At 43.2% G+C, this 12,806-nt stretch overlaps 1 protein-coding gene across 1 annotated transcript in view; it reads left to right on the top strand.

Annotated features, from left to right (window-relative positions):
• The first annotated feature begins 446 nt into the window (after positions 1-446).
• ESRRG (estrogen related receptor gamma) overlaps positions 447-12,806 on the top strand; it is a 584,122-nt gene continuing 571,762 nt past the window's right edge. The window contains exon 1 of the mRNA XM_043568378.1: positions 447-1,247. The gene's annotated coding sequence lies outside the window, so the exon portion shown is untranslated. The remainder of the gene's footprint in view (positions 1,248-12,806) is intronic.

Raw genomic sequence — 12,806 nt, 5'->3', positions numbered from 1 at the left:
GGAGCCCCCCAGACTTCCTGATGTGTCTGCAGGGCCCCCTCAAAGAGGGGGCTTGGGCTTTTATTCTCTCTCTCTCTCTCTGTCTCTCTCCCTCTCCCTCTCTTTCTTCCCTGCCCCCTTCCCATTTTTAAAAGGCTTTAAAGAACATCTCTGGGAGACAAAAATAGCTCCAGTTGTGAGAGGCCTACACACTCAGAAGGCAACTGAGATGCAAGTCAGCAAGTGCGAGCCGCGAACATGAGTGTCTGGGCCGGGGTGGATGCTCCTCGCTGTCTCGGTGCCAGTTCTCTGCCTGGGCCCGGTGGGTAGACGGGAAAATGGTTTTTCAGGGGCGGGAGGTGGGTCGGGTGCGGCTGGGGGTCCGCCAGCGGAAGGAATCGAGAGCCCCGCGCTCGGGCCGAGGGGCTGTTCCTTCCCCTCCCCCCACGTTTTGAAAATTTATTTTGCCCAGGCGGGGATTGGCGACGGTCAAAAGGGAGCAGTTGGCACTGAATGTCACCCTGAAGGTAAAATGAAAGACAAAAGATGAACGCATGCTTGCTTTCCGTTTGCAGCGGCTGCGGCGGCGGCGGCGGCGGCGGCAGCAGCAGCAGGATTTAAAGGGGCAAAAAACCCCACACGCACAGACACACACAGACACACACACCCAGAGGCGTCAGTGATGCCAACGCAGTAATGCAATCAAATCATGACAGTGCCGGGGATTTTTTTTTTTAAACACAGATATTTATTTTTAAAAAGGGAGCGAGAAACGCATGCAAACAGAAACGTGCACATACCAAGTAACCACCCGAGGAGAACCTGGCAGCCTCTGTCTTCTTCTGCCAAGTTATCATTGAGAAAACAGACAGGCATCATGACGTCCTGGGTCACAGGGAGTGCGGACCGACGCTACCAAGAGAAAAGGGAGGCGCCTCGGCGCTCCGGCTAGCCGCGGGCGCCCCTCTGCCCCTCGCAGCCCGGCTCGGTGAGTGCACAGCCGCTCGCGACGCGGACCCCGGGGGCCAGGCCGGCCCCGCGCCCGCGGGGGCAGAGCGGGTGGCCGTGCCCTTGCCACCGGCGGGCCGGCCAGCACCCCCTCGCCTGCTGAGGTCGCGGGAGCCCAGTTAAAGGAGGCGTGTGTAAGATGTGCAATGTTCCTGCATGGGGGTTCTGTAGACTTTCGTAGCCGAAGAAACCGGCTTCGGCTTCTTTAAAATCCCCGACGACTCACCTGGTTAAGCTGCTGCAGTTCTGACCCTGCCAAGGTAACTGGTCCAAATCCTTATCATCAACATCTGGAGACAGACATTGGCATCTGGGGCATTCTTGATTTGCAGTCCTGGTGGAAATCGCTATTGCTACCTCCTTCCCCCTTCACTTGTTTAGAGTCTCTTGGAGAAAAAAAAAAAAAGCAACCCCTCCCTCAATAACACAACCATAAGTACCGTCCATCTCTTGTAGACCTGCCTTGCCATGACTGCAAAACTGTCAGCGTGCGTGTGCCGGAGACACAGATGAATTCTAATGTCAGTGAGATCTGTTCTTTAAACACCTCTCCCATCCCCCTCCCTGGATAGAGACTTCAGGCTTGGGAAAGTGGCAAAGAGTGAGGGCAGAGTTAGGGCACTGGACTGACAGGGGTTGGGGTGAGTCCTCCGGGCTTCTGGCGGGGGAGGGGCGATGGGGAAGGGGTCGTTGGGGGAGAGGGTGGTGTCAGGAGTTGAGGACTGCTGTCGTGAGCTGGAAAATCCTTCTGGTGATTGCTGCTGCCGTGGTCCCGGGTGTCTCTCCTCCTGTCCTCTATGCCTCATTCCCTCCCGGCTCCCCATCCCGGTCACCTTCCCGAGGGAGGCAGTCCCTGAAGTTGCACGGAGGTCACCCGACCATCATTTAAGTATTTCAAACCACCTACCCCCGTTCTCCCCCTCAAATATGTCAGAAGCGTCTGCAGGATAGAGTCCCCCCCCCCCAACCCCCACCCCCTCCATGTTTGGTGATGGGAGATTCTCAGAGAGAGAAAGACACAGAGGGCAAATCCCCCCTCCTCCCCTTCTCTTCTCCCTTCCGGCAACCTTTTCCTAGCTGCACCCCCCTCCCCCCTTTCAGAATCTTAATGAGCAATTCTGGAAGAGTCCGGAAGGGCCTGGGAGAAACCCCCGCATGCCTCAGTGCTGTGGAATGATTATGTATGTGTTTATTTATTGTGCTTGCTTCGGTTATGTTGTGAATCGCCACATGGGTCTGCTGAAACTAGGGAGGCACGTTTGCTGTGTTTGTGTTGTAGTAGCAGGACCAGTGGCTGTACAATAAGACACAGGCACACACAGAAAGCACATGATTTTGCTAACCTGAACCAGGGGGCAAGGTTGAAAATAGCACCTTTTCTCTCTGTCTCTCTTTACAAAGAAAATTAACAAAAAAGAAAAAAAAGAAAAAAGAAGAAGAAGAAGAAAGGAAAAGGAAAAATTCTCAGCATGTGAGTTGAGAGGAGCTGTTAGGTCCACACATGACCTCCTACCACTTTCAAAACACCACTGCTTAATACTTTAAGTCAGGATCAAGAGACATGCGGATGTTTTGAAGTGTTTCAGAGCAGCTGAATGACTTGGTCTAGTTTTGAAGAAAAACTCTCCTTTGTTTCTCACGCTGCCCAAAGACCAAATAGGGGAGTGTGTTTGGAACATGCCCAAATTCAGAAGCAGCAGGCAAGAGAAAAAGAGGAAGAAAAGTCCTCAAGGGGAAGGCAGGGAATGGGGTTGGGGAACAGTGGCAGGGCTCTTTTTTCCTTTTCCCTGTCCAGTAGATTTGATGTTATCAAAATGAGTTAGCCAGCCTAAGAAACAGTCCTGTCATTGTGGGAAAGAGAGGGAAATTTAAACAGTTCTCAAATCTGGGCTGAGGAACGGCCGACAGAAGTAAGGTGCACGAAAACGTTGATGTAGGTTAAGTGACATTGATGGGGCTTCTTGTCCTATAGATATGAAGAGTCAAGTCTGTCACGAAACAGGCCTAGATGACCTTTCAAACACGCATTTGTCTGTTACCCATGACTGTTACTTGTACTGACACAACTCTCCTAACTCTTTAAACTCATGTTACATAGATGTGTGTATGCTGAGAATAGCGTCCGATAGCTTGTAAGACTATGCATTGACTGGGGCGATGAATGTGGATGAAGATGATCTGTTTTCTTTACTGAGTCACAATAGCTTTTAAATCTTTGTGCATGGTGCGTACTGGAACCTGCTGGTCTTCTTTAACAGGAATTGCAAGGGGAGCAAACACACTTCCTGATGGGTGGTGCTTTAACAAAACAGTGCAGATCGATCCATGAGGGTTCCATGTGTGTGCCACTCAATTTATTCTGTACCATTTTTTCCAGAAATTAAAAGGTTACCAAGAGACTACCATGTTCCCATCTCCAACTGAGCACCGCTTATTACTGCAACAGTATTTCAATATTAAGTGATCGTCGAGATATTTCGTCTTTCATTTCGAGTTCTGAATTTGAATCAGTGTGAGGACGGCGGTACAGCCAGATAAGGTGTAACTAACTCGGCAGACAGCTGAAGGGTGGGGAAAGTGTGGCTGAGAATATCTGGGGCCGTTCTCTGTAACCTTGTTGACAGGGACATTTTGGTTGCAGCTAGAATTTTAGCAAGAGCCTGCCAGTGATAATGGGCTTATGTTTGAAATTGATCCTAAGTGTCTCTTTTTTTCTCCTTCACAGACGTGCCGTGCACACCTTAGCTGAACACTCAAGGCAAAACTTTCCTGATGCCCCATGACATTTTCTAATATAGACAAATCCCTGGATTAGGGTGTCACAGGAAAAGGGGTTATTATGAGGTTCTCCTTTTGTTTACAGATGTGTTGCTACAAGTAGCTTTAGTTCTGTTGGCCTTACAGATTGGTCTATAAAGTTAATTTCAGTTAGACATTGAAGAGCTCGCTATCCTGGTCAGGTGAATTTATGATATCACAGAGGAATTTTGTACTTGTTTCCAAATTGTTGGAAAACCGCGGGAACACAAAGATTTTGAGGAAAACGCCAAAAGCCACATTAATGAAGAAAAACAGGGTTGAGATACTTTTGAATAATAGATAGGATATGGAATGGTCAACCACAAGATAAAATTTTTACACGGTGTTTTTATGGCTTTAAATTGGCTGCATTGTAAACTAAGCTTACTACTCTATTAAGTCATTATCCTTTTCAATTATTTAACATTTCTGGCCAACCTATCTTCTGTGGTCTTTATCTGGACACATCAGAAATGATATGTACAGTCGTAATTGCTTGTTGTTAGTGTGGGGCTTTGCCATGGAGCAGGGTTTAATGTTAACTTCTTGGGACAAATGTTACAAAGAATGCACAGAGGAGAAAGAATGTGATGGAAACAGACCGAGCCCTATGCAAATGGAGATAACCACAGCATTGAGATGTACCTGATACAATTTGAGTTATTCTCGCTAAGAAACCTTGACAGTATCTGCCTTCTAGGTACTGTGCATTTGGAAATACTCTATCTCCATTTAAATGCAGATCTTCTGTTTTCTCCAGGGAGCAGTTGGTCAATTTTTCAGTTGAACCACTGGTGTGAGAAAACCAACTGAAAATTTCTCCACGAACAATAGAATCTGTCGTTTTGAAGTAATAATTACCAAGTTTTATAACATTGTGATTTTTAAAAATTCCTTTAAAGCATCTTTATAAAGTCAAAATGATGCACCCGGCCCCGGTGCGAACAAAGAAATTTTGTCTTGTCACTTTGTTGTCGGGTTTATAAAGCTGTGAGATAATTGAACTTTGCGGTTCAGTTTTTAGGTTAACACTGCCATCCCGGTAGAGTAAGTGGGACTGAGGAATCAGGGAGTCATGCAGGGAATTATGAATAAGTTCTACGTGTTCGTCACGCTGTCATGCTAGTGGGGGGGGGGGGGTGGGGGTGAGGTCCTGTAGGAGAGTGTAAGGGCTTTTGTAAACCCTTTTGTAAAGCATTCTGGAATGCTTTTCTTTTGATTAGTTTTGAGTCTAATTTATAAGAGTACGTTGTGTCGGAATCAATGATGGTGGTTGGCCCAAAAGGAGAGCCAAAGCCCATGTGCCCCTTGTTTAAGAGATATTGCAGGAAGTAACACAGGCCTTTGACATAGAATGTAGACATACGGGCTGATGGTTTTAGATGTTCAGATTCAGGTAGCTGGAGAGGCCTTTGCAAATCTTTAAATAAAAATTCCTGAAGTGCACAGTGTGATAATGTTAAGTCTCTGTGTGTCTTGATCACAAAGCTAGGGAAGTTTTCTTTTTCTTGGAGATTAGATATCATTCATTTACTCAACCCTGATGATTTCCAGTTGTGAAAGCCCCCTAGCTCCATAGCTTACCTCCTCCATTGTATTGGGTATAAAGCTCACTTCCCATATTCCCTCTGACACGTATACCTTATACACGTATTTAATAGTGTGTATTTATGCCATTATATACAGTATAAAACCTGTAGTTTTGAAGAAGAATCATCAATAGTTTTTTTTTACATTTTTTTAATGTTTATTTATTTATTTATTTTTAAATTTTTTTTTCAACGTTTATTTATTTTTGGGACAGAGAGAGACAGAGCATGAACGGGGGAGGGGCAGAGAGAGAGGGAGACACAGAATCGGAAACAGGCTCCAGGCTCTGAGCCATCAGCCCAGAGCCCGACGCGGGGCTCGAACTCCCGGACCGCGAGATCGTGACCTGGCTGAAGTCGGACGCTTAACTGACTGCGCCACCCAGGCGCCCCTAATGTTTATTTATTTTTGAGAGACAAAGAGACAGAGGGCAAGTATGGGGGCGGGGGGGGGGCGGGGAGCAGAGAGAGAGAGAGGGAGAGAGGGAGACAAAGAATCCAAAGCAGGCTCCAGGCTCTGAGCTGTCATCCCAGAGCCTGATGCAGGGCTTGAACCCACGAACTGTGAGATCATGACCTGACCTGAAGTCAGACCCTTAACCGACTGAGCCGCTCAGGTGCCCTATCAGTAGTTTTAAATCAGGCCTTTGCTTATATTTCTGTTACGAAGGATACTTTGTTGATTTAAACAAGGGAATGATCATAGTTACCGTAAAAAAAAAAAGGTTGAATGTCTTTGGAATCTCTGTGATAAAGTGCAGGACACTGGAGATCCAAAGATATCTTATTTACTTACGGACGCTTATGGCTGTTTCCGATGGCACACACGCTGAAATAAATAACCCTGTAAGGGACTCTAGGAAGGGTGCAAATTAATAAATGTGCCTGTTTTACTTCCCTTGCACAAATTATTTTAACTGGGCAAATATGCATATCTGGCACAGTCACGTGTCATTGTTTTGAAGATTCAGATTCAGGATGTTAACGTTGTATGAAGCGTAGCAAAACTTTCATATTCTGATTCTGATAGATACTTCTGCAGTAGAATAAGCAGTTGTTTCCAGATATCTGTGTTACCAGAGCGGCCCGCTTAAATTCAACCTCACTCGAAGATATATTGGGTTAATAAGGCTGAGTTTATGACCAGTATAATTTATGTTCACAAATACCTGTTTTTATTAGCACAATTATAGATTGTAAAGCAAATTTCCATATATGTTAAATACTAAGAACAAGAATTCCATTTGTACAGTGAGTTACAGTATATAACCATACATTATCCTCAAGCTGCTCTTTGGAAGAATATTTATTGCACTTTCTTAAGAAGGCAGTCAGTTTTTACAATATAAACATTATAAGAAAATAGATCCTTTTATCAGAGTTTCTTCCCTCCTTCCGTCCTTCCCTTCCTCTTTTCTTCCTTTTCTCCCTTCCTCTTTTCTCTTTCCTTTCTTAATGGGGAAAAATCTAATGACTTTTTTTTTTTGGTAGGGAGTGCACAATTGTTTATCACACATTTCTATTAAAAAAGGAGCTTTAACAAGCAATCCAACATGATTTTTGGAATATATCTTCTGTCTACCAGTGTTCTTGAGGAAAACGTAAGGTTGCAGAAATCATTTCATGCCCTGTATGTTTTCAGACATAAATCAGGAAAATTGTTAGCGGGTTATAGCTCTTCTTAGAGACTGTGGCTATAGTAAACACAGGCTATATATTTTTCCAAGTTATTATGTGTGGAGAGAAATCCAAAGTTGGCTATTTAGATGAATAGTTTAATTCAGTGATTAGAAATTCATTTTCTATTTACTATGAACATTTATTTTCCAAAGGTTGTAGAAACGGGACATAATACCTGATGATCCTTTGGATCAGACATCCTCACATTTAGACATTTGCTTTCTTTCGCTAATGTGTATATGCCTGAACATCGATCTTCAGCTAAGGATCGGTTGAAATGGTCCTGAGCATAGTTTCTAGTATGATCTGGTTATCTTCTTTATCCAAGACCAGTGAACTCTTGTTCTTCATTTCCAGATGAAGGGGTTTGACTTGATGGTCTCCACCTTACTTCGTTTCTGTGATTCTGCATTAAGTGATTGATTAGTAATGAATCAACCAATTAATTATACTCCTGTTTATTTCCATTCGATAAAACTAATTATTTACTGAAGTCTGGCCTTTGCCATGACCAGAAAAATTAGCAGGTAGAGTAGGAAAGGAGCTCAGGTGCAGTGGTTTGAAATGAAAACCTCACAAAATTTGGACGCTCGGGTTTACATAAAAACTTTTCATTTGTAGATCAATTCTTGGCTGTTCAAAACTCACTTTTTTCCCCTACATAAAACAATCTTAAATGCTGACTACTTTCCTAGGCTAGACTATAAAAGCCTATGTTAACTTATTGGAGTGAAATATTGTATATCAGTGATGAAAAAATATGAAAAAGAGTTCTATTATGATACAAGTGATAAACATAACATAAAGGCAATAAAACTGAATGATAGTTTATCATTTATCTAGACTCTGGAGGGTTGATGTTTAAGAGAAACACACATATAACTGGAAGTTAAGAAGATAGATGGAAACTATTGCAGAGTGTGTGAAAGGGATTTTTAGAAACTTTCAGGATTTTTAGAGGCTGCTTGCGAAGTATATGGCTTTTCTTTCCCTTGGAAGAGTGTAGCATTAGCACTCTTTCTAAGTTTATCACCTGTGATAAGATTTGTTTTTTGACACCCAAATGCACTGAAAGGCAGAAGAGTGAAGAAAAATGGAGAGAAAAATTATTCTCTGAAGTAATTGGCCAAGAAGTGGGAGAAGTGAAGATGGAAGGCATATGAAGATAGAAGAGAGAGGCAGTGCATGTGCACACACACACACGTGTGTGTGTGTGTGTGTGTGTGTGTGTGTGTGTGTGTAAGTCTGGTCTGCATTTAATTGTTCATTGGATGAGAAACCACAAGGAAAAAGGGGGAAACTAATGTATGCACATTCTTCCTGAAGGGAAAGTACAGGATGTTAGTTGTGTGGGAATACTTACAAATTAGAGCATCCATTTTAACATTTTTCTGGGTCATTTATTGCCTGTATGGTCTTGTGAAATCATTAAATTCTCTGAATTTGTCTAGCCTGTAAAAAGGTAAATAATAGAAATATCTGTCTACAAGTTGGCTGTGAGAGTTGAGTGAGATTCATGGGTATAAAAGCTCTTGAAAACTATATTTAGTTTTATGGGGGCGCCTGGGTGGTTGAGCGTCTGGCTCTTGACTTCGGCTCAGGTTATGATTTTGTGGTTCCTGAGTTTGAGCCCCACGTCAGGTCCTGCGCCGATAGTGCGGAGCCTTCTTGGGATTCTCTCTCTCTCCCTCTGTCTCTGCCCCTCCCCTGCTTATTCTCTCTCTGTCTCTCTCTCTCTCTCAAGATAAAAATGAATAAACATTAAAAAAAAACCCTATATTTAGTTTTATGCGGTGAGGAAAAGTCATTGGGTCAACCCAGGTTTGACAGAGTCCTAGGCCAATTTTTGGCTCCGGGGTGGTCTTTAGTAGGCATATTTCTTGCTCACTGTAGTCTCGAACTGTGGTAGGTACTTTTCATATTACTGTGTTTAGGGAGGAAGCAGGAAATAGTATGCAGCTGGACAGTTGAACATGGCATATTTTAACATATACAATGTCAGTACCTAGGGAGCATATTTACTTTCTCTTGCTGATGGCCACAGCTTGTCTAGAAAAATGAATGACTCTGGAAACAGAAAGAGAACATTCAAAAATTGTTTTCCTTGTCTCAAACACAGCCTGTCATTTGCACTTCTGCCATGATGTTGATAATAATCTGAATTTCCTGGATTTTTGTTAAGGCTGAAGGAATCATTGTTTGGCAGTAAGTACTTGTAATAATGATATAAATTCCATTAAAAAAAAGATTTCCAGGATACAACAGAACTAATTAACATAATACATGATTTGAACTCCAAGCTCTAGATACTATATAGATGTCTTTCAAAAGTATTTTTATTTTATGTATGATTCACTGATAAATGTCTAGCCAATTCTTCCATCAGAATTGGACTGCATTTTAAAGCATAAAATGAAGCAGTAGATAGACAATGATTCAAGAAATTTGGGCTGTTGGTATAGGTACTATACTAAAAAAAACAGATCCGACAATTTTCTTGGATTCTACCTGAGACTTGCCCAATGCTCTGCTCTGATTCACAAGATAATGACCAATGGAATTCTATACTTTGTGATCTGTTAACCTAGAAACTGAAGTGAACCTAGAAATCAGAACGTCTTGGGATCAAGTTTGAAATTAACAGTAAATATTTCATCGCTTTTATGAAAATTCAATGCACAGAATATATATGAAGAGAGAGATCTTTGGGTGGTTTAATTATGAGGCAATGTTGAAAACTTTGGCATGTATATAATTATTCGGAAATAATTGAAAACATAGATGGCATGAGTCCTGGAAGGCCACAAGTAACCTCTAAATCGTTATTTTTTGGGGATTTCTATCTTTCCGTGACGTTGATTAGAGATAGTAAAGTGGACTCAGCTCGAGTTTCTTTTAAATATGGGAAAATTTGGGGGCATCTGGCTGACTCGGTCAATTAGGCGTCCGACTTCGGTTCAGGTCGTGATCTCACGGTCCATGAGTTCAAGCCCCACGTTAGGCTCTGTGCCGACAGTGCGGAGCCTGAAACCTGTTTCAGATTCTGTGTCTCCCTCTCTCTCTGCCCCTCCCCCACTCGCACTCTGTCTCTCAAAAATAAATAAACATTAAAAAAAGTAAATCTAGGAAAAAATTTAAATACATAGTATGCTTAGTATCATGGTACATCTGTCGGAGAATACAAGGTGATTTTAAGGTACAGTCTGTCCATGTAGACCTTTAGGGAAGTACAATCTATATGCAAGAAATAGTACAATAAGGATAAGGGTATAATATAGAAGTATGAAAACAAATGAATGCTCTGTGGCAAATTCGTATACATACTCTGAAGAGTACGCAACAGAGTCGGAACTTGGGCTGCCTTTCAGGCTGCCGTTTCCTAGCTGTGTGACCCTCACTCCTTTAAGCTGTGGTTTTCCCATTTGCAAATTGGGTATAGCTTCATCTGCCTCCTGAGACTGCTATGAGGACCAAATGAGAAAAGTATTTGAAAATGTTTTTCTGCTTTGTGATAGAGATGATGCAAACTACAGGAAGGATGGAAGAAAGAGGGAGCTCTTGTAGACTGCCCTAGAGAATAGGGACCATGTCTCAGTTGACTTTGTGGCTACCACCCCCCCCCCCTGCAGTGTGTGGCAGTGTGCTTGTCTCCCAGAGGAGGCTCAGTAAATGTTTGTAAATGCATGCATGCCAGGCATTGTAGTGAGCCCTTGACATGTGTTATCTTTTACCTCTTCACAGCAATCTCCTCCGGTAGCTATACTGTTGCCATTTCATAGATGAGGAAACGTTCAGAGATTTTAGGTAACTCTCAACCTCATGCAGGTAGGAAGTAGCAGGGTCAGGATAAGGAGCTAAATCCACCCGGCACCAGAGCCCGGATTCTTTTATTACATTATGTGGGCTCTCAAATGTCAGGGCAATATTATATTTGAACAACAGAGTGGCCAAAATGAATAGCAAAGGCCTTGGATAATTCACCAGTTGCCCAGGCAGCCCCTGGACTGGCTTTCAGATAAGTAGGAGAGCATTTCCCTATGCCTCCTGACACATTTAATGTGGCCTTTTGTTAAACTGTCAGTTCTGATTTCTGCCCTTTGAAGTAAAACGCACAATAGAGAGAAAATACCATGTAATATACCACAGCCTAGACTTGTCATAGGGACAGGAGGCAGAAGAAGGGCAGCAAGAAACACACAGATAACCAAGTGGTTAACCAGTGCCTTGGATTAAGTTTGTTACAGCAACCGGTAGTAAGTCAGTGTCTCTCTCTCCCTCTTCCTCACTCTTTCTGTCTCTTACACCCTCTTGCTTTCACTCGTAGAGTTAGCAACGTCTAGAATCTCCATTCTTTTCTCTAGTAAGGGTGGTAGAGAAGATAACTCCACTACTGAACAGCAGATTCCACGTCCTTCATCGCTCGCTTCCTCTCAGTGTCCCTGTAGCCTCACGACAGAGCCTCACTAGGGGCTTCTACCAAGTGAAGTTTGCAGCCGTGCCCAATTTGTAATGAACGGTCACAAAATGGCCTCCAACAAAACAGTCATGTTAAAGCTCCAGTCTCTGAAGTGGGAAGCAGAATGCAGAATGAATTACCACCCTACCCTATCCTGTGTTTTTCCCCCTCAGCTTATTTGTGAGGGACATCAGAAGAATGTCACCTGGCCAAGATTAGCAACACACCGTGGATTCGAAGGGTTCTGTAAGAAACAGAAGGAGATGCACTTTAAAACCTGGGATGCATTTAGAAGCCGTTCTGTGACAATACGGTCCACGGTAGGTAGGGACAGCAGAGATAGAGGCTCTGTTGAAGATAAGTCCAGAGAATACCTCACACGGTGGCCAGAGTCCAGTTGGTAACGGTGTTTGGTTTCCCAGGAACTGCGCTAACATACCCGTGATGAAACCCAGCGGGGGGGACGCTTTTCGTCCCCGACCTGTGGTAAGTCGGCTGGGTTGAATTGTGTGAAGTTGTCAAAGGTTGCTCTCCTCTCCAGAACTCGGCACCAGCTCCGCTGAAATGTGATGCCACTGGTTTTCAGTAAAGGTTCCTTTCTGCAGGGCTGCAAACACAGATCAGCTGCTACTGTGTATATACAACCAGGGAGCAAATCAACCAGCACAGTTAAAGCAGCCTTTTTCACCCTGAGACTTTCCAAGATCTCTTCTTCACGCAGGAAGTTTCCTTCTCTGTTGTCAGATTTAGCACTGTTCTCTTGTCATCAGATCCGAGCTAGGCTCCCTGCTGCACAGTAGAGAGGCTTCCTTAAGACATTTGTCCTTGAAACTGCACCAAACTCTTGGAAGAACCCAGAACGTGTAAGTATGTATGATTTAGGCAGCAATAGCACAGGGCAAAGCTGCAATCAACCATTATACAATATCCGATTAGCAGTGCAGGAGGGATTTTTCCGACGTTGTGTTACGTTCATTTTCAATTCGTTCTGAGGAAACAAATCAATTCTAGCTTCTGATACAGTGACTTTGCAGTAGATGGGGTTGTAATATGTTAGCTTTAACTATTTGCTGTTCTCATTTAGCATTTAGATGTTACTTGTGGGACAATTACTGTGGGCATTAAACTATAAAACTTCTAAATTTTTATTAGCAATGATAATTGTTGGTCATGTCCATCTCGAGAAACAAGTTTGCTGTGGGGAATGTTTTTAAAGAATTAACCACGTAAATTCACAGACGATAGAATGAATTTGTATCGTTCTTGCTCTCAATAAAACATATTAGTTTGCAGTT

Source organism: Prionailurus bengalensis, chromosome E4 (assembly GCF_016509475.1).
Source record: "Prionailurus bengalensis isolate Pbe53 chromosome E4, Fcat_Pben_1.1_paternal_pri, whole genome shotgun sequence".
NCBI classification, from domain to species: domain Eukaryota; kingdom Metazoa; phylum Chordata; class Mammalia; order Carnivora; family Felidae; genus Prionailurus; species Prionailurus bengalensis.
The sequence above is the reverse complement of the archived record's forward strand: the minus strand, read 5'-3'. Positions and strand labels throughout refer to the sequence as shown.